The sequence below is a fragment of the Electrophorus electricus genome, chromosome 13 (assembly GCF_041902795.1).
Source record: "Electrophorus electricus isolate QZ-2024a chromosome 13, ASM4190279v1, whole genome shotgun sequence".
Classification (NCBI taxonomy): domain Eukaryota; kingdom Metazoa; phylum Chordata; class Actinopteri; order Gymnotiformes; family Gymnotidae; genus Electrophorus; species Electrophorus electricus.
This window is the reverse complement of record NC_137509.1, coordinates 26,359,951-26,379,250: the sequence shown is the minus strand read 5'-3', so window position 1 is coordinate 26,379,250 and position 19,300 is coordinate 26,359,951. Positions and strand designations below refer to the sequence as shown.

General features: G+C 35.2%; 22 pseudogenes; all 22 read right to left on the bottom strand.

Annotated features, from left to right (window-relative positions):
- Positions 1 to 780: 780 nt before the first annotated feature.
- LOC145644771 (5S ribosomal RNA) lies at positions 781 to 899 on the bottom strand (annotated as a pseudogene).
- Positions 900 to 1,691: 792 nt separating this feature from the next.
- Positions 1,692 to 1,810, bottom strand: LOC145650989 (5S ribosomal RNA; annotated as a pseudogene).
- A 793-nt stretch (positions 1,811 to 2,603) lies between these two features.
- LOC145644699 (5S ribosomal RNA) lies at positions 2,604 to 2,722 on the bottom strand (annotated as a pseudogene).
- A 459-nt stretch (positions 2,723 to 3,181) lies between these two features.
- Positions 3,182 to 3,300, bottom strand: LOC145644088 (5S ribosomal RNA; annotated as a pseudogene).
- A 793-nt stretch (positions 3,301 to 4,093) lies between these two features.
- On the bottom strand, positions 4,094 to 4,212 carry LOC145650988 (5S ribosomal RNA; annotated as a pseudogene).
- A 792-nt stretch (positions 4,213 to 5,004) lies between these two features.
- LOC145650987 (5S ribosomal RNA) lies at positions 5,005 to 5,123 on the bottom strand (annotated as a pseudogene).
- Positions 5,124 to 5,917: 794 nt separating this feature from the next.
- LOC145650986 (5S ribosomal RNA) lies at positions 5,918 to 6,036 on the bottom strand (annotated as a pseudogene).
- A 793-nt stretch (positions 6,037 to 6,829) lies between these two features.
- Positions 6,830 to 6,948, bottom strand: LOC145650985 (5S ribosomal RNA; annotated as a pseudogene).
- A 794-nt stretch (positions 6,949 to 7,742) lies between these two features.
- Positions 7,743 to 7,861, bottom strand: LOC145650984 (5S ribosomal RNA; annotated as a pseudogene).
- A 793-nt stretch (positions 7,862 to 8,654) lies between these two features.
- Positions 8,655 to 8,773, bottom strand: LOC145650983 (5S ribosomal RNA; annotated as a pseudogene).
- Positions 8,774 to 9,566: 793 nt separating this feature from the next.
- On the bottom strand, positions 9,567 to 9,685 carry LOC145644072 (5S ribosomal RNA; annotated as a pseudogene).
- A 570-nt stretch (positions 9,686 to 10,255) lies between these two features.
- LOC145650982 (5S ribosomal RNA) lies at positions 10,256 to 10,374 on the bottom strand (annotated as a pseudogene).
- Positions 10,375 to 11,166: 792 nt separating this feature from the next.
- Positions 11,167 to 11,285, bottom strand: LOC145650980 (5S ribosomal RNA; annotated as a pseudogene).
- Positions 11,286 to 12,078: 793 nt separating this feature from the next.
- Positions 12,079 to 12,197, bottom strand: LOC145650979 (5S ribosomal RNA; annotated as a pseudogene).
- Positions 12,198 to 12,991: 794 nt separating this feature from the next.
- On the bottom strand, positions 12,992 to 13,110 carry LOC145650978 (5S ribosomal RNA; annotated as a pseudogene).
- Positions 13,111 to 13,903: 793 nt separating this feature from the next.
- Positions 13,904 to 14,022, bottom strand: LOC145650977 (5S ribosomal RNA; annotated as a pseudogene).
- Positions 14,023 to 14,815: 793 nt separating this feature from the next.
- Positions 14,816 to 14,934, bottom strand: LOC145644151 (5S ribosomal RNA; annotated as a pseudogene).
- Positions 14,935 to 15,727: 793 nt separating this feature from the next.
- On the bottom strand, positions 15,728 to 15,846 carry LOC145644071 (5S ribosomal RNA; annotated as a pseudogene).
- Positions 15,847 to 16,417: 571 nt separating this feature from the next.
- Positions 16,418 to 16,536, bottom strand: LOC145650976 (5S ribosomal RNA; annotated as a pseudogene).
- A 792-nt stretch (positions 16,537 to 17,328) lies between these two features.
- LOC145650975 (5S ribosomal RNA) lies at positions 17,329 to 17,447 on the bottom strand (annotated as a pseudogene).
- Positions 17,448 to 18,017: 570 nt separating this feature from the next.
- LOC145644070 (5S ribosomal RNA) lies at positions 18,018 to 18,136 on the bottom strand (annotated as a pseudogene).
- A 571-nt stretch (positions 18,137 to 18,707) lies between these two features.
- On the bottom strand, positions 18,708 to 18,826 carry LOC145650974 (5S ribosomal RNA; annotated as a pseudogene).
- Positions 18,827 to 19,300: the final 474 nt, after the last annotated feature.

Below are 19,300 nucleotides of genomic sequence, written 5' to 3'. Positions count from 1 at the left end.
AATAAATACTTACAGCATCTGCTATTCCCAGGTGCTAACAGATAGTTTGATTTAATTATTCACTGCACTTCAAATTTGAGCTTGATAGCTTGAACATAAATTTAAGGGATGCAATAAAATCTTACAGCACCTGCTATTCCCTGGTACTAATAGATTTCTATTTAATCTGTACACTTCACTTACAAGCATGTCAGTTGCATATTAAATTAAAGTGATGCAAGAAAAACTTACAGCATCTGCTATTCCCAGGTGCTAACAGATAGTTTTTTTTAATTAATCACTGCACTTCACATCCTAGCATGTCATCTTGAAAGTAAATTAATGTGATGCAAGAGAAGCTTACAGCAGCTCGTAGTCCAAGGTGCTAAAAGATAGTTTTTTGATGAATCACTGCAATTCACATTCAGGCATGTGAGTTGGAGAGTAAATGAAAGTGATGCAAAAAAAACTTACAGCATCTGCTATTCCCAGGTGCTAACAGATAGTTTTTTTTTAATTAATCACTGCACTTCACATCCTAGCATGTCATCTTGAAAGTAAATTAAAGTGATGCAAGAGAAGCTTACAGCATCTCATAGTCCAAGGTGCTAAAAGATAGTATTTTGATGAATCACTGCACTTCACATTCAGGCATGTGAGTTGGAGAGTAAATGAAAGTGATGCAAAAAAAACTTACAGCATCTGCTATTCCCAGGTGCTAACAGATAGGTTTTTTTATTAATCACTGCACTTCACATTTGAGCATGTCAGCTTGAAAGTAAATTAAAGTGATGCAAGAAAAGCTTACAGCACCTGGTATCCCTAGATAGGGTCCCACCTCAGTACTATTCAGGCACAAACTTGCTTAGCTTCCAAGTTCAGATGAGATTGGACGTTCTGAAGCTGGTATGGCCGTAAACGTTAAACACTTACTCAAATTGCCTAATCATAGAAAATATGATCAAAGACCAATCTGACATTTTTTTTAATTAATCCCTGCACTTGACATTCTAGAATGTTGTCTTGAAGTAAATTAAAATGATGCAATATAAGCTTACAACATCTGGTATTCAGAGGCACTAACAGACAGTTTTTTTATTAATCACTGCACTTCACATTCAAGCATGTTAGTTGGAGAGTAAATTAAAGTGATGCAATAAATACTTACAGCATCTGCTATTCCCAGGTGCTAACAGATAGTTTGATTTAATTATTCACTGCACTTCAAATTTGAGCTTGATAGCTTGAACATAAATTTAAGGGATGCAATAAAATCTTACAGCACCTGCTATTCCCTGGTACTAATAGATTTCTATTTAATCTGTACACTTCACTTACAAGCATGTCAGTTGCATATTAAATTAAAGTGATGCAAGAAAAACTTACAGCATCTGCTATTCCCAGGTGCTAACAGATAGGTTTTTTTAATTAATCACTGCACTTCACATCCTAGCATTTCATCTTGAAAGTAAATTAAAGTGATGCAAGAGAAGCTTACAGCATCTCATAGTCCAAGGTGCTAAAAGATAGTTTTTTGATGAATCACTGCACTTCACATTCAGGCATGTGAGTTGGAGAGTAAATGAAAGTGATGCAAAAAAAACTTACAGCATCTGCTATTCCCAGGTGCTAACAGATAGGTTTTTTTATTAATCACTGCACTTCACATTTGAGCATGTCAGCTTGAAAGTAAATTAAAGTGATGCAAGAAAAGCTTACAGCACCTGGTATTCCTAGATAGGGTCCCACCTCAGTACTATTCAGGCACAAACTTGCTTAGCTTCCAAGTTCAGATGAGATTGGACGTTCTGAAGCTGGTATGGCCGTAAACCTTAAACACTTACTCAAATTGCCTAATCATAGAAAATATGATCAAAGACCAATCTGACATTTTTTTAAATTAATCCCTGCACTTGACATTCTAGAATGTTGTCTTGAAGTAAATTAAAATGATGCAATATAAGCTTACAACATCTGGTATTATGAGGCACTAACAGACAGTTTTTTTATTAATCACTGCACTTCACATTCAAGCATGTTAGTTGGAGAGTAAATTAAAGTGATGCAATAAATACTTACAGCATCTGCTATTCCCAGGTGCTAACAGATAGTTTGATTTAATTATTCACTGCACTTCAAATTTGAGCTTGATAGCTTGAACATAAATTTAAGGGATGCAATAAAATCTTACAGCACCTGCTATTCCCTGGTACTAATAGATTTCTATTTAATCTGTACACTTCACTTACAAGCATGTCAGTTGCATATTAAATTAAAGTGATGCAAGAAACACTTACAGCATCTGCTATTCCCAGGTGCTAACAGATAGTTTTTTTTAATTAATCACTGCACTTCACATCCTAGCATGTCATCTTGAAAGTAAATTAATGTGATGCAAGAGAAGCTTACAGCAGCTCGTAGTCCAAGGTGCTAAAAGATAGTTTTTTGATGAATCACTGCAATTCACATTCAGGCATGTGAGTTGGAGAGTAAATGAAAGTGATGCAAAAAAAACTTACAGCATCTGCTATTCCCAGGTGCTAACAGATAGGTTTTTTTTATTAATCACTGCACTTCACATTTGAGCATGTCAGCTTGAAAGTAAATTAAAGTGACGCAAGAGAAGCTTACAGCACCTGGTATTCCTAGATAGGGTCCCACCTCAGTACTATTCAGGCACAAACTTGCTTAGCTTCCAAGTTCAGATGAGATTGGACTTTCTGAAGCTGGTATGGCCGTAAACGTTAAACACTTACTCAAATTGCCTAATCATAGAAAATATGATCAAAGACCAATCTGACATTTTTTTTTATTAATCCCTGCACTTGACATTCTAGAATGTTGTCTTGAAGTAAATTAAAATGATGCAATATAAGCTTACAATATCTGGTATTCGGAGGCACTAACAGACAGTTTTTTTATTAATCACTGCACTTCACATTCAAGCATGTTAGTTGGAGAGTAAATTAAAGTGATGCAATAAATACTTACAGCATCTGCTATTCCCAGGTGCTAACATATAGTTTGATTTAATTATTCACTGCACTTCAAATTTGAGCTTGATAGCTTGAACATAAATTTAAGGGATGCAATAAAATCTTACAGCACCTGCTATTCCCTGGTACTAATATATTTCTATTTAATCTGTACACTTCACATACAAGCATGTCAGTTGCATATTAAATTAAAGTGATGCAAGAAAAGCTTACAGCACCTGGTATTCCTAGATAGGGTCCCACCTCAGTACTATTCAGGCACAAACTTGCTTAGCTTCCAAGTTCAGATGAGATTGGACGTTCTGAAGCTTTTATGGCCGTAAACCTTAAACACTTACTCAAATTGCCTAATCATAGAAAATATGATCAAAGACCAATCTGACATTTTTTTTAATTAATCCCTGCACTTGACATTCTAGAATGTTGTCTTGAAGAAAATTAAAATGATGCAATATAAACTTACAACATCTGGTATTCGGAGGCACTAACAGACAGTTTTTTTATTAATCACTGCACTTCACATTCAAGCATGTTAGTTGGAGAGTAAATTAAAGTGATGCAATAAATACTTACAGCATCTGCTATTCCCAGGTGCTAACAGATAGTTTGATTTAATTATTCACTGCACTTCAAATTTGAGCTTGATAGCTTGAACATAAATTTAAGGGATGCAATAAAATCTTACAGCACCTGCTATTCCCTGGTACTAATAGATTTCTATTTAATCTGTACACTTCACTTACAAGCATGTCAGTTGCATATTAAATTAAAGTGATGCAAGAAAAACTTACAGCATCTGCTATTCCCAGGTGCTAACAGATAGTTTTTTTTAATTAATCACTGCACTTCACATCCTAGCATGTCATCTTGAAAGTAAATTAATGTGATGCAAGAGAAGCTTACAGCAGCTCGTAGTCCAAGGTGCTAAAAGATAGTTTTTTGATGAATCACTGCAATTCACATTCAGGCATGTGAGTTGGAGAGTAAATGAAAGTGATGCAAAAAAAACTTACAGCATCTGCTATTCCCAGGTGCTAACAGATAGGTTTTTTTTATTAATCACTGCACTTCACATTTGAGCATGTCAGCTTGAAAGTAAATTAAAGTGATGCAAGAGAAGCTTACAGCACCTGGTATTCCTAGATAGGGTCCCACCTCAGTACTATTCAGGCACAAACTTGCTTAGCTTCCAAGTTCAGATGAGATTGGACGTTCTGAAGCTGGTATGGCCGTAAACGTTAAACACTTACTCAAATTGCCTAATCATAGAAAATATGATCAAAGACCAATCTGACATTTTTTTTAATTAATCCCTGCACTTGACATTCTAGAATGTTGTCTTGAAGAAAATTAAAATGATGCAATATAAACTTACAACATCGGGTATTCGGAGGCACTAACAGACAGTTTTTTTATTAATCACTGCACTTCACATTCAAGCATGTTAGTTGGAGAGTAAATTAAAGTGATGCAATAAATACTTACAGCATCTGCTATTCCCAGGTGCTAACAGATAGTTTGATTTAATTATTCACTGCACTTCAAATTTGAGCTTGATAGCTTGAACATAAATTTAAGGGATGCAATAAAATCTTACAGCACCTGCTATTCCCTGGTACTAATAGATTTCTATTTAATCTGTACACTTCACTTACAAGCATGTCAGTTGCATATTAAATTAAAGTGATGCAAGAAAAACTTACAGCATCTGCTATTCCCAGGTGCTAACAGATAGTTTTTTTTAATTAATCACTGCACTTCACATCCTAGCATGTCATCTTGAAAGTAAATTAATGTGATGCAAGAGAAGCTTACAGCAGCTCGTAGTCCAAGGTGCTAAAAGATAGTTTTTTGATGATCACTGCAATTCACATTCAGGCATGTGAGTTGGAGAGTAAATGAAAGTGATGCAAAAAAAACTTACAGCATCTGCTATTCCCAGGTGCTAACAGATAGGTTTTTTTTATTAATCACTGCACTTCACATTTGAGCATGTCAGCTTGAAAGTAAATTAAAGTGATGCAAGAGAAGCTTACAGCACCTGGTATTCCTAGATAGGGTCCCACCTCAGTACTATTCAGGCACAAACTTGCTTAGCTTCCAAGTTCAGATGAGATTGGACGTTCTGAAGCTGGTATGGCCGTAAACCTTAAACACTTACTCAAATTGCCTAATCATAGAAAATATGATCAAAGACCAATCTGACATTTTTTTTTATTAATCCCTGCACTTGACATTCTAGAATGTTGTCTTGAAAGTAAATTAAAATGATGCAATAAAAGCTTACAACATCTGGTATTCGGAGGCACTAACAGACAGTTTTTTTATTAATCACTGCACTTCACATTCAAGCATGTTAGTTGGAGAGTAAATTAAAGTGATGCAATAAATACTTACAGCATCTGCTATTCCCAGGTGCTAACAGATAGTTTGATTTAATTATTCACTGCACTTCAAATTTGAGCTTGATAGCTTGAACATAAATTTAAGGGATGCAATAAAATCTTACAGCACCTGCTATTCCCTGGTACTAATAGATTTCTATTTAATCTGTACACTTCACTTACAAGCATGTCAGTTGCATATTAAATTAAAGTGATGCAAGAAAAACTTACAGCATCTGCTATTCCCAGGTGCTAACAGATAGTTTTTTTTAATTAATCACTGCACTTCACATCCTAGCATGTCATCTTGAAAGTAAATTAATGTGATGCAAGAGAAGCTTACAGCAGCTCGTAGTCCAAGGTGCTAAAAGATAGTTTTTTGATGAATCACTGCAATTCACATTCAGGCATGTGAGTTGGAGAGTAAATGAAAGTGATGCAAAAAAAACTTACAGCATCTGCTATTCCCAGGTGCTAACAGATAGGTTTTTTTTATTAATCACTGCACTTCACATTTGAGCATGTCAGCTTGAAAGTAAATTAAAGTGATGCAAGAGAAGCTTACAGCACCTGGTATTCCTAGATAGGGTCCCACCTCAGTACTATTCAGGCACAAACTTGCTTAGCTTCCAAGTTCAGATGAGATTGGACGTTCTGAAGCTGGTATGGCCGTAAACCTTAAACACTTACTCAAATTGCCTAATCATAGAAAGTATGATCAAAGACCAATCTGACATTTTTTTTAATTAATCCCTGCACTTGACATTCTAGAATGTTGTCTTGAAGAAAATTAAAATGATGCAATATAAACTTACAACATCTGGTATTCGGAGGCACTAACAGACAGTTTTTTTATTAATCACTGCACTTCACATTCAAGCATGTTAGTTGGAGAGTAAATTAAAGTGATGCAATAAATACTTACAGCATCTGCTATTCCCAGGTGCTAACAGATAGTTTGATTTAATTATTCACTGCACTTCAAATTTGAGCTTGATAGCTTGAACATAAATTTAAGGGATGCAATAAAATCTTACAGCACCTGCTATTCCCTGGTACTAATAGATTTCTATTTAATCTGTACACTTCACTTACAAGCATGTCAGTTGCATATTAAATTAAAGTGATGCAAGAAAAACTTACAGCATCTGCTATTCCCAGGTGCTAACAGATAGTTTTTTTTAATTAATCACTGCACTTCACATCCTAGCATGTCATCTTGAAAGTAAATTAATGTGATGCAAGAGAAGCTTACAGCAGCTCGTAGTCCAAGGTGCTAAAAGATAGTTTTTTGATGAATCACTGCAATTCACATTCAGGCATGTGAGTTGGAGAGTAAATGAAAGTGATGCAAAAAAAACTTACAGCATCTGCTATTCCCAGGTGCTAACAGATAGGTTTTTTTTATTAATCACTGCACTTCACATTTGAGCATGTCAGCTTGAAAGTAAATTAAAGTGATGCAAGAGAAGCTTACAGCACCTGGTATTCCTAGATAGGGTCCCACCTCAGTACTATTCAGGCACAAACTTGCTTAGCTTCCAAGTTCAGATGAGATTGGACGTTCTGAAGCTGGTATGGCCGTAAACGTTAAACACTTACTCAAATTGCCTAATCATAGAAAATATGATCAAAGACCAATCTGACATTTTTTTTTATTAATCCCTGCACTTGACATTCTAGAATGTTGTCTTGAAAGTAAATTAAAATGATGCAATAAAAGCTTACAACATCTGGTATTCGGAGGCACTAACAGACAGTTTTTTTATTAATCACTGCACTTCACATTCAAGCATGTCAGTTGGAGAGTAAATTAAAGTGATGCAATAAATACTTACAGCATCTGCTATTCCCAGGTGCTAACAGATAGTTTGATTTAATTATTCACTGCACTTCAAATTTGAGCTTGATAGCTTGAACATAAATTTAAGGGATGCAATAAAATCTTACAGCACCTGCTATTCCCTGGTACTAAAATATTTCTATTTAATCTGTACACTTCACATACAAGCATGTCAGTTGCATATTAAATTAAAGTGATGCAAGAAAAACTTACAGCATCTGCTATTCCCAGGTGCTAACAGATAGGTTTTTTTAATTAATCACTGCACTTCACATCCTAGCATGTCATCTTGAAAGTAAATTAATGTGATGCAAGAGAAGCTTACAGCAGCTCGTAGTCCAAGGTGCTAAAAGATAGTTTTTTGATGAATCACTGCAATTCACATTCAGGCATGTGAGTTGAAGAGTAAATGAAAGTGATGCAAAAAAAACTTACAGCATCTGCTATTCCCAGGTGCTAACAGATAGGTTTTTTTTATTAATCACTGCACTTCACATTTGAGCATGTCAGCTTGAAAGTAAATTAAAGTGATGCAAGAGAAGCTTACAGCACCTGGTATTCCTAGATAGGGTCCCACCTCAGTACTATTCAGGCACAAACTTGCTTAGCTTCCAAGTTCAGATGAGATTGGACGTTCTGAAGCTGGTATGGCCGTAAACGTTAAACACTTACTCAAATTGCCTAATCATAGAAAATATGATCAAAGACCAATCTGACATTTTTTTTTATTAATCCCTGCACTTGACATTCTAGAATGTTATCTTGAAAGTAAATTAAAATGATGCAATAAAAGCTTACAACATCTGGTATTCGGAGGCACTAACAGACAGTTTTTTTATTAATCACTGCACTTCACATTCAAGCATGTCAGTTGGAGAGTAAATTAAAGTGATGCAATAAATACTTACAGCATCTGCTATTCCCAGGTGCTAACAGATAGTTTGATTTAATTATTCACTGCACTTCAAATTTGAGCTTGATAGCTTGAACATAAATTTAAGGGATGCAATAAAATCTTACAGCACCTGCTATTCCCTGGTACTAAAATATTTCTATTTAATCTGTACACTTCACATACAAGCATGTCAGTTGCATATTAAATTAAAGTGATGCAAGAAAAACTTACAGCATCTGCTATTCCCAGGTGCTAACAGATAGGTTTTTTTAATTAATCACTGCACTTCACATCCTAGCATGTCATCTTGAAAGTAAATTAAAGTGATGCAAGAGAAGCTTACAGCATCTCATAGTCCAATGTGCTAAAAGATAGTTTTTTGATGAATCACTGCACTTCACATTCAGGCATGTGAGTTGGAGAGTAAATGAAAGTGATGCAAAAAAAACTTACAGCATCTGCTATTCCCAGGTGCTAACAGATAGGTTTTTTTATTAATCACTGCACTTCACATTTGAGCATGTCAGCTTGAAAGTAAATTAAAGTGATGCAAGAAAAGCTTACAGCACCTGGTATTCCTAGATAGGGTCCCACCTCAGTACTATTCAGGCACAAACTTGCTTAGCTTCCAAGTTCAGATGAGATTGGACGTTCTGAAGCTGGTATGGCCGTAAACGTTAAACACTTACTCAAATTGCCTAATCATAGAAAATATGATCAAAGACCAATCTGACATTTTTTTTTATTAATCCCTGCACTTGACATTCTAGAATGTTGTCTTGAAAGTAAATTAAAATGATGCAATAAAAGCTTACAACATCTGGTATTCGGAGGCACTAACAGACAGTTTTTTTATTAATCACTGCACTTCACATTCAAGCATGTCAGTTGGAGAGTAAATTAAAGTGATGCAATAAATACTTACAGCATCTGCTATTCCCAGGTGCTAACAGATAGTTTGATTTAATTATTCACTGCACTTCAAATTTGAGCTTGATAGCTTGAACATAAATTTAAGGGATGCAATAAAATCTTACAGCACCTGCTATTCCCTGGTACTAAAATATTTCTATTTAATCTGTACACTTCACATACAAGCATGTCAGTTGCATATTAAATTAAAGTGATGCAAGAAAAACTTACAGCATCTGCTATTCCCAGGTGCTAACAGATAGGTTTTTTTAATTAATCACTGCACTTCACATCCTAGCATGTCATCTTGAAAGTAAATTAAAGTGATGCAAGAGAAGCTTACAGCATCTCATAGTCCAATGTGCTAAAAGATAGTTTTTTGATGAATCACTGCACTTCACATTCAGGCATGTGAGTTGGAGAGTAAATGAAAGTGATGCAAAAAAAACTTACAGCATCTGCTATTCCCAGGTGCTAACAGATAGGTTTTTTTATTAATCACTGCACTTCACATTTGAGCATGTCAGCTTGAAAGTAAATTAAAGTGATGCAAGAAAAGCTTACAGCACCTGGTATTCCTAGATAGGGTCCCACCTCAGTACTATTCAGGCACAAACTTGCTTAGCTTCCAAGTTCAGATGAGATTGGACGATCTGAAGCTGGTATGGCCGTAAACCTTAAACACTTACTCAAATTGCCTAATCATAGAAAATATGATCAAAGACCAATCTGACATTTTTTTTATTAATCCCTGCACTTGACATTCTAGAATGTTATCTTGAAAGTAAATTAAAATGATGCAATAAAAGCTTACAACATCTGGTATTCGGAGGCACTAACAGACAGTTTTTTTATTAATCACTGCACTTCACATTCAAGCATGTTAGTTGGAGAGTAAATTAAAGTGATGCAATAAATACTTACAGCATCTGCTATTCCCAGGTGCTAACAGATAGTTTGATTTAATTATTCACTGCACTTCAAATTTGAGCTTGATAGCTTGAACATAAATTTAAGGGATGCAATAAAATCTTACAGCACCTGCTATTCCCTGGTACTAATAGATTTCTATTTAATCTGTACACTTCACTTACAAGCATGTCAGTTGCATATTAAATTAAAGTGATGCAAGAAAAACTTACAGCATCTGCTATTCCCAGGTGCTAACAGATAGGTTTTTTTATTAATCACTGCACTTCACATTTGAGCATGTCAGCTTGAAAGTAAATTAAAGTGATGCAAGAAAAGCTTACAGCACCTGGTATTCCTAGATAGGGTCCCACCTCAGTACTATTCAGGCACAAACTTGCTTAGCTTCCAAGTTCAGATGAGATTGGACGTTCTGAAGCTGGTATGGCCGTAAACCTTAAACACTTACTCAAATTGCCTAATCATAGAAAATATGATCAAAGACCAATCTGACATTTTTTTTTATTAATCCCTGCACTTGACATTCTAGAATGTTATCTTGAAAGTAAATTAAAATGATGCAATAAAAGCTTACAACATCTGGTATTCGGAGGCACTAACAGAGTTTTTTTATTAATCACTGCACTTCACATTCAAGCATGTTAGTTGGAGAGTAAATTAAAGTGATGCAATAAATACTTACAGCATCTGCTATTCCCAGGTGCTAACAGATAGTTTGATTTAATTATTCACTGCACTTCAAATTTGAGCTTGATAGCTTGAACATAAATTTAAGGGATGCAATAAAATCTTACAGCACCTGCTATTCCCTGGTACTAATAGATTTCTATTTAATCTGTACACTTCACTTACAAGCATGTCAGTTGCATATTAAATTAAAGTGATGCAAGAAAAACTTACAGCATCTGCTATTCCCAGGTGCTAACAGATAGTTTTTTTTAATTAATCACTGCACTTCACATCCTAGCATGTCATCTTGAAAGTAAATTAATGTGATGCAAGAGAAGCTTACAGCAGCTCGTAGTCCAAGGTGCTAAAAGATAGTTTTTTGATGAATCACTGCAATTCACATTCAGGCATGTGAGTTGGAGAGTAAATGAAAGTGATGCAAAAAAAACTTACAGCATCTGCTATTCCCAGGTGCTAACAGATAGGTTTTTTTTATTAATCACTGCACTTCACATTTGAGCATGTCAGCTTGAAAGTAAATTAAAGTGATGCAAGAGAAGCTTACAGCACCTGGTATTCCTAGATAGGGTCCCACCTCAGTACTATTCAGGCACAAACTTGCTTAGCTTCCAAGTTCAGATGAGATTGGACGTTCTGAAGCTGGTATGGCCGTAAACCTTAAACACTTACTCAAATTGCCTAATCATAGAAAGTATGATCAAAGACCAATCTGACATTTTTTTTAATTAATCCCTGCACTTGACATTCTAGAATGTTGTCTTGAAGAAAATTAAAATGATGCAATATAAACTTACAACATCTGGTATTCGGAGGCACTAACAGACAGTTTTTTTATTAATCACTGCACTTCACATTCAAGCATGTTAGTTGGAGAGTAAATTAAAGTGATGCAATAAATACTTACATCATCTGCTATTCCCAGGTGCTAACAGATAGTTTGATTTAATTATTCACTGCACTTCAAATTTGAGCTTGATAGCTTGAACATAAATTTAAGGGATGCAATAAAATCTTACAGCACCTGCTATTCCCTGGTACTAATAGATTTCTATTTAATCTGTACACTTCACTTACAAGCATGTCAGTTGCATATTAAATTAAAGTGATGCAAGAAAAACTTACAGCATCTGCTATTCCCAGGTGCTAACAGATAGTTTTTTTTAATTAATCACTGCACTTCACATCCTAGCATGTCATCTTGAAAGTAAATTAATGTGATGCAAGAGAAGCTTACAGCAGCTCGTAGTCCAAGGTGCTAAAAGATAGTTTTTTGATGAATCACTGCAATTCACATTCAGGCATGTGAGTTGGAGAGTAAATGAAAGTGATGCAAAAAAAACTTACAGCATCTGCTATTCCCAGGTGCTAACAGATAGGTTTTTTTTATTAATCACTGCACTTCACATTTGAGCATGTCAGCTTGAAAGTAAATTAAAGTGATGCAAGAGAAGCTTACAGCACCTGGTATTCCTAGATAGGGTCCCACCTCAGTACTATTCAGGCACAAACTTGCTTAGCTTCCAAGTTCAGATGAGATTGGACGTTCTGAAGCTGGTATGGCCGTAAACGTTAAACACTTACTCAAATTGCCTAATCATAGAAAATATGATCAAAGACCAATCTGACATTTTTTTTTATTAATCCCTGCACTTGACATTCTAGAATGTTGTCTTGAAAGTAAATTAAAATGATGCAATAAAAGCTTACAACATCTGGTATTCGGAGGCACTAACAGACAGTTTTTTTATTAATCACTGCACTTCACATTCAAGCCTGTCAGTTGGAGAGTAAATTAAAGTGATGCAATAAATACTTACAGCATCTGCTATTCCCAGGTGCTAACAGATAGTTTGATTTAATTATTCACTGCACTTCAAATTTGAGCTTGATAGCTTGAACATAAATTTAAGGGATGCAATAAAATCTTACAGCACCTGCTATTCCCTGGTACTAAAATATTTCTATTTAATCTGTACACTTCACATACAAGCATGTCAGTTGCATATTAAATTAAAGTGATGCAAGAAAAACTTACAGCATCTGCTATTCCCAGGTGCTAACAGATAGGTTTTTTTAATTAATCACTGCACTTCACATCCTAGCATGTCATCTTGAAAGTAAATTAATGTGATGCAAGAGAAGCTTACAGCAGCTCGTAGTCCAAGGTGCTAAAAGATAGTTTTTTGATGAATCACTGCAATTCACATTCAGGCATGTGAGTTGAAGAGTAAATGAAAGTGATGCAAAAAAAACTTACAGCATCTGCTATTCCCAGGTGCTAACAGATAGGTTTTTTTTATTAATCACTGCACTTCACATTTGAGCATGTCAGCTTGAAAGTAAATTAAAGTGATGCAAGAGAAGCTTACAGCACCTGGTATTCCTAGATAGGGTCCCACCTCAGTACTATTCAGGCACAAACTTGCTTAGCTTCCAAGTTCAGATGAGATTGGACGTTCTGAAGCTGGTATGGCCGTAAACGTTAAACACTTACTCAAATTGCCTAATCATAGAAAATATGATCAAAGACCAATCTGACATTTTTTTTTATTAATCCCTGCACTTGACATTCTAGAATGTTATCTTGAAAGTAAATTAAAATGATGCAATAAAAGCTTACAACATCTGGTATTCGGAGGCACTAACAGACAGTTTTTTTATTAATCACTGCACTTCACATTCAAGCATGTCAGTTGGAGAGTAAATTAAAGTGATGCAATAAATACTTACAGCATCTGCTATTCCCAGGTGCTAACAGATAGTTTGATTTAATTATTCACTGCACTTCAAATTTGAGCTTGATAGCTTGAACATAAATTTAAGGGATGCAATAAAATCTTACAGCACCTGCTATTCCCTGGTACTAAAATATTTCTATTTAATCTGTACACTTCACATACAAGCATGTCAGTTGCATATTAAATTAAAGTGATGCAAGAAAAACTTACAGCATCTGCTATTCCCAGGTGCTAACAGATAGGTTTTTTTAATTAATCACTGCACTTCACATCCTAGCATGTCATCTTGAAAGTAAATTAAAGTGATGCAAGAGAAGCTTACAGCATCTCATAGTCCAATGTGCTAAAAGATAGTTTTTTGATGAATCACTGCACTTCACATTCAGGCATGTGAGTTGGAGAGTAAATGAAAGTGATGCAAAAAAAACTTACAGCATCTGCTATTCCCAGGTGCTAACAGATAGGTTTTTTTATTAATCACTGCACTTCACATTTGAGCATGTCAGCTTGAAAGTAAATTAAAGTGATGCAAGAAAAGCTTACAGCACCTGGTATTCCTAGATAGGGTCCCACCTCAGTACTATTCAGGCACAAACTTGCTTAGCTTCCAAGTTCAGATGAGATTGGACGTTCTGAAGCTGGTATGGCCGTAAACCTTAAACACTTACTCAAATTGCCTAATCATAGAAAATATGATCAAAGACCAATCTGACATTTTTTTTAATTAATCCCTGCACTTGACATTCTAGAATGTTGTCTTGAAGTAAATAAAAATGATGCAATATAAGCTTACAACATCTGGTATTCGGAGGCACTAACAGACAGTTTTTTTATTAATCACTGCACTTCACATTCAAGCATGTTAGTTGGAGAGTAAATTAAAGTGATGCAATAAATACTTACAGCATCTGCTATTCCCAGGTGCTAACAGATAGTTTGATTTAATTATTCACTGCACTTCAAATTTGAGCTTGATAGCTTGAACATAAATTTAAGGGATGCAATAAAATCTTACAGCACCTGCTATTCCCTGGTACTAATAGATTTCTATTTAATCTGTACACTTCACTTACAAGCATGTCAGTTGCATATTAAATTAAAGTGATGCAAGAAAAACTTACAGCATCTGCTATTCCCAGGTTCTAACAGATAGTTTTTTTTAATTAATCACTGCACTTCACATCCTAGCATGTCATCTTGAAAGTAAATTAATGTGATGCAAGAGAAGCTTACAGCAGCTCGTAGTCCAAGGTGCTAAAAGATAGTTTTTTGATGAATCACTGCAATTCACATTCAGGCATGTGAGTTGGAGAGTAAATGAAAGTGATGCAAAAAAAACTTACAGCATCTGCTATTCCCAGGTGCTAACAGATAGGTTTTTTTTATTAATCACTGCACTTCACATTTGAGCATGTCAGCTTGAAAGTAAATTAAAGTGATGCAAGAGAAGCTTACAGCACCTGGTATTCCTAGATAGGGTCCCACCTCAGTACTATTCAGGTACAAACTTGCTTAGCTTCCAAGTTCAGATGAGATTGGACGTTCTGAAGCTGGTATGGCCGTAAACATTAAACACTTACTCAAATTGCCTAATCATAGAAAATATGATCAAAGACCAATCTGACATTTTTTTTTATTAATCCCTGCACTTGACATTCTAGAATGTTGTCTTGAAAGTAAATTAAAATGATGCAATAAAAGCTTACAACATCTGGTATTCGGAGGCACTAACAGACAGTTTTTTTATTAATCACTGCACTTCACATTCAAGCATGTCAGTTGGAGAGTAAATTAAAGTGATGCAATAAATACTTACAGCATCTGCTATTCCCAGGTGCTAACAGATAGTTTGATTTAATTATTCACTGCACTTCAAATTTGAGCTTGATAGCTTGAACATAAATTTAAGGGATGCAATAAAATCTTACAGCACCTGCTATTCCCTGGTACTAAAATATTTCTATTTAATCTGTACACTTCACATACAAGCATGTCAGTTGCATATTAAATTAAAGTGATGCAAGAAAAACTTACAGCATCTGCTATTCCCAGGTGCTAACAGATAGGTTTTTTTAATTAATCACTGCACTTCACATCCTAGCATGTCATCTTGAAAGTAAATTAAAGTGATGCAAGAGAAGCTTACAGCATCTCATAGTCCAAGGTGCTAAAAGATAGTTTTTTGATGAATCACTGCACTTCACATTCAGGCATGTGAGTTGGAGAGTAAATGAAAGTGATGCAAAAAAAACTTACAGCATCTGCTATTCCCAGGTGCTAACAGATAGGTTTTTTTATTAATCACTGCACTTCACATTTGAGCATGTCAGCTTGAAAGTAAATTAAAGTGATGCAAGAAAAGCTTACAGCACCTGGTATTCCTAGATAGGGTCCCACCTCAGTACTATTCAGGCACAAACTTGCTTAGCTTCCAAGTTCAGATGAGATTGGACGATCTGAAGCTGGTATGGCCGTAAACCTTAAACACTTACTCAAATTGCCTAATCATAGAAAATATGATCAAAGACCAATCTGACATTTTTTTTTATTAATCCCTGCACTTGACATTCTAGAATGTTATCTTGAAAGTAAATTAAAATGATGCAATAAAAGCTTACAACATCTGGTATTCGGAGGCACTAACAGACAGTTTTTTTATTAATCACTGCACTTCACATTCAAGCATGTTAGTTGGAGAGTAAATTAAAGTGATGCAATAAATACTTACAGCATCTGCTATTCCCAGGTGCTAACAGATAGTTTGATTTAATTATTCACTGCACTTCAAATTTGAGCTTGATAGCTTGAACATAAATTTAAGGGATGCAATAAAATCTTACAGCACCTGCTATTCCCTGGTACTAATAGATTTCTATTTAATCTGTACACTTCACTTACAAGCATGTCAGTTGCATATTAAATTAAAGTGATGCAAGAAAAACTTACAGCATCTGCTATTCCCAGGTGCTAACAGATAGGTTTTTTTATTAATCACTGCACTTCACATTTGAGCATGTCAGCTTGAAAGTAAATTAAAGTGATGCAAGAAAAGCTTACAGCACCTGGTATTCCTAGATAGGGTCCCACCTCAGTACTATTCAGGCACAAACTTGCTTAGCTTCCAAGTTCAGATGAGATTGGACGTTCTGAAGCTGGTATGGCCGTAAACCTTAAACACTTACTCAAATTGCCTAATCATAGAAAATATGATCAAAGACCAATCTGACATTTTTTTTAATTAATCCCTGCACTTGACATTCTAGAATGTTGTCTTGAAGTAAATTAAAATGATGCAATATAAGCTTACAACATCTGGTATTCGGAGGCACTAACAGACAGTTTTTTTATTAATCACTGCACTTCACATTCAAGCATGTTAGTTGGAGAGTAAATTAAAGTGATGCAATAAATACTTACAGCATCTGCTATTCCCAGGTGCTAACAGATAGTTTGATTTAATTATTCACTGCACTTCAAATTTGAGCTTGATAGCTTGAACATAAATTTAAGGGATGCAATAACATCTTACAGCACCTGCTATTCCCTGGTACTAATAGATTTCTATTTAATCTGTACACTTCACTTACAAGCATGTCAGTTGCATATTAAATTAAAGTGATGCAAGAAAAACTTACAGCATCTGCTATTCCCAGGTGCTAACAGATAGTTTTTTTTAATTAATCACTGCACTTCACATCCTAGCATGTCATCTTGAAAGTAAATTAATGTGATGCAAGAGAAGCTTACAGCAGCTCGTAGTCCAAGGTGCTAAAAGATAGTTTTTTGATGAATCACTGCAATTCACATTCAGGCATGTGAGTTGGAGAGTAAATGAAAGTGATGCAAAAAAAACTTACAGCATCTGCTATTCCCAGGTGCTAACAGATAGGTTTTTTTATTAATCACTGCACTTCACATTTGAGCATGTCAGCTTGAAAGTAAATTAAAGTGATGCAAGAAAAGCTTACAGCACCTGGTATTCCTAGATAGGGTCCCACCTCAGTACTATTCAGGCACAAACTTGCTTAGCTTCCAAGTTCAGATGAGATTGGACGTTCTGAAGCTGGTATGGCCGTAAACCTTAAACACTTACTCAAATTGCCTAATCATAGAAAATATGATCAAAGACCAATCTGACATTTTTTTTTATTAATCCCTGCACTTGACATTCTAGAATGTTGTCTTGAAGTAAATTAAAATGATGCAATATAATCTTACAATATCTGGTATTCGGAGGCACTAACAGACAGTTTTTTTATTAATCACTGCACTTCACATTCAAGCATGTTAGTTGGAGAGTAAATTAAAGTGATGCAATAAATACTTACAGCATCTGCTATTCCCAGGTGCTAACAGATAGTTTGATTTAATTATTCACTGCACTTCAAATTTGAGCTTGATAGCTTGAACATAAATTTAAGGGATGCAATAAAATCTTACAGCACCTGCTATTCCCTGGTACTAATAGATTTCTATTTAATCTGTACACTTCACTTACAAGCATGTCAGTTGCATATTAAATTAAAGTGATGCAAGAAAAACTTACAGCATCTGCTATTCCCAGGTGCTAACAGATAGGTTTTTTTATTAATCACTGCACTTCACATTTGAGCATGTCAGCTTGAAAGTAAATTAAAGTGATGCAAGAAAAGCTTACAGCACCTGGTATTCCTAGATAGGGTCCCACCTCAGTACTATTCAGGCACAAACTTGCTTAGCTTCCAAGTTCAGATGAGATTGGACGATCTGAAGCTGGTATGGCCGTAAACCTTAAACACTTACTCAAATTGCCTAATCATAGAAAATATGATCAAAGACCAATCTGACATTTTTTTTTATTAATCCCTGCACTTGACATTCTAGAATGTTATCTTGAAAGTAAATTAAAATGATGCAATAAAAGCTTACAACATCTGGTATTCGGAGGCACTAACAGACAGTTTTTTTATTAATCACTGCACTTCACATTCAAGCATGTTAGTTGGAGAGTAAATTAAAGTGATGCAATAAATACTTACAGCATCTGCTATTCCCAGGTGCTAACAGATAGTTTGATTTAATTATTCACTGCACTTCAAATTTGAGCTTGATAGCTTGAACATAAATTTAAGGGATGCAATAAAATCTTACAGCACCTGCTATTCCCTGGTACTAATAGATTTCTATTTAATCTGTACACTTCACTTACAAGCATGTCAGTTGCATATTAAATTAAAGTGATGCAAGAAAAACTTACAGCATCTGCTATTCCCAGGTGCTAACAGATAGGTTTTTTTATTAATCACTGCACTTCACATTTGAGCATGTCAGCTTGAAAGTAAATTAAAGTGATGCAAGAAAAGCTTACAGCACCTGGTATTCCTAGATAGGGTCCCACCTCAGTACTATTCAGGCACAAACTTGCTTAGCTTCCAAGTTCAGATGAGATTGGACGTTCTGAAGCTGGTATGGCCGTAAACCTTAAACACTTACTCAAATTGCCTAATCATAGAAAATATGATCAAAGACCAATCTGACATTTTTTTTAATTAATCCCTGCACTTGACATTCTAGAATGTTGTCTTGAAGTAAATTAAAATGATGCAATATAAGCTTACAACATCTGGTATTCGGAGGCACTAACAGACAGTTTTTTTATTAATCACTGCACTTCACATTCAAGCATGTTAGTTGGAGAGTAAATTAAAGTGATGCAATAAATACTTACAGCATCTGCTATTCCCAGGTGCTAACAGATAGTTTGATTTAATTATTCACTGCACTTCAAATTTGAGCTTGATAGCTTGAACATAAATTTAAGGGATGCAATAACATCTTACAGCACCTGCTATTCCCTGGTACTAATAGATTTCTATTTAATCTGTACACTTCACTTACAAGCATGTCAGTTGCATATTAAATTAAAGTGATGCAAGAAAAACTTACAGCATCTG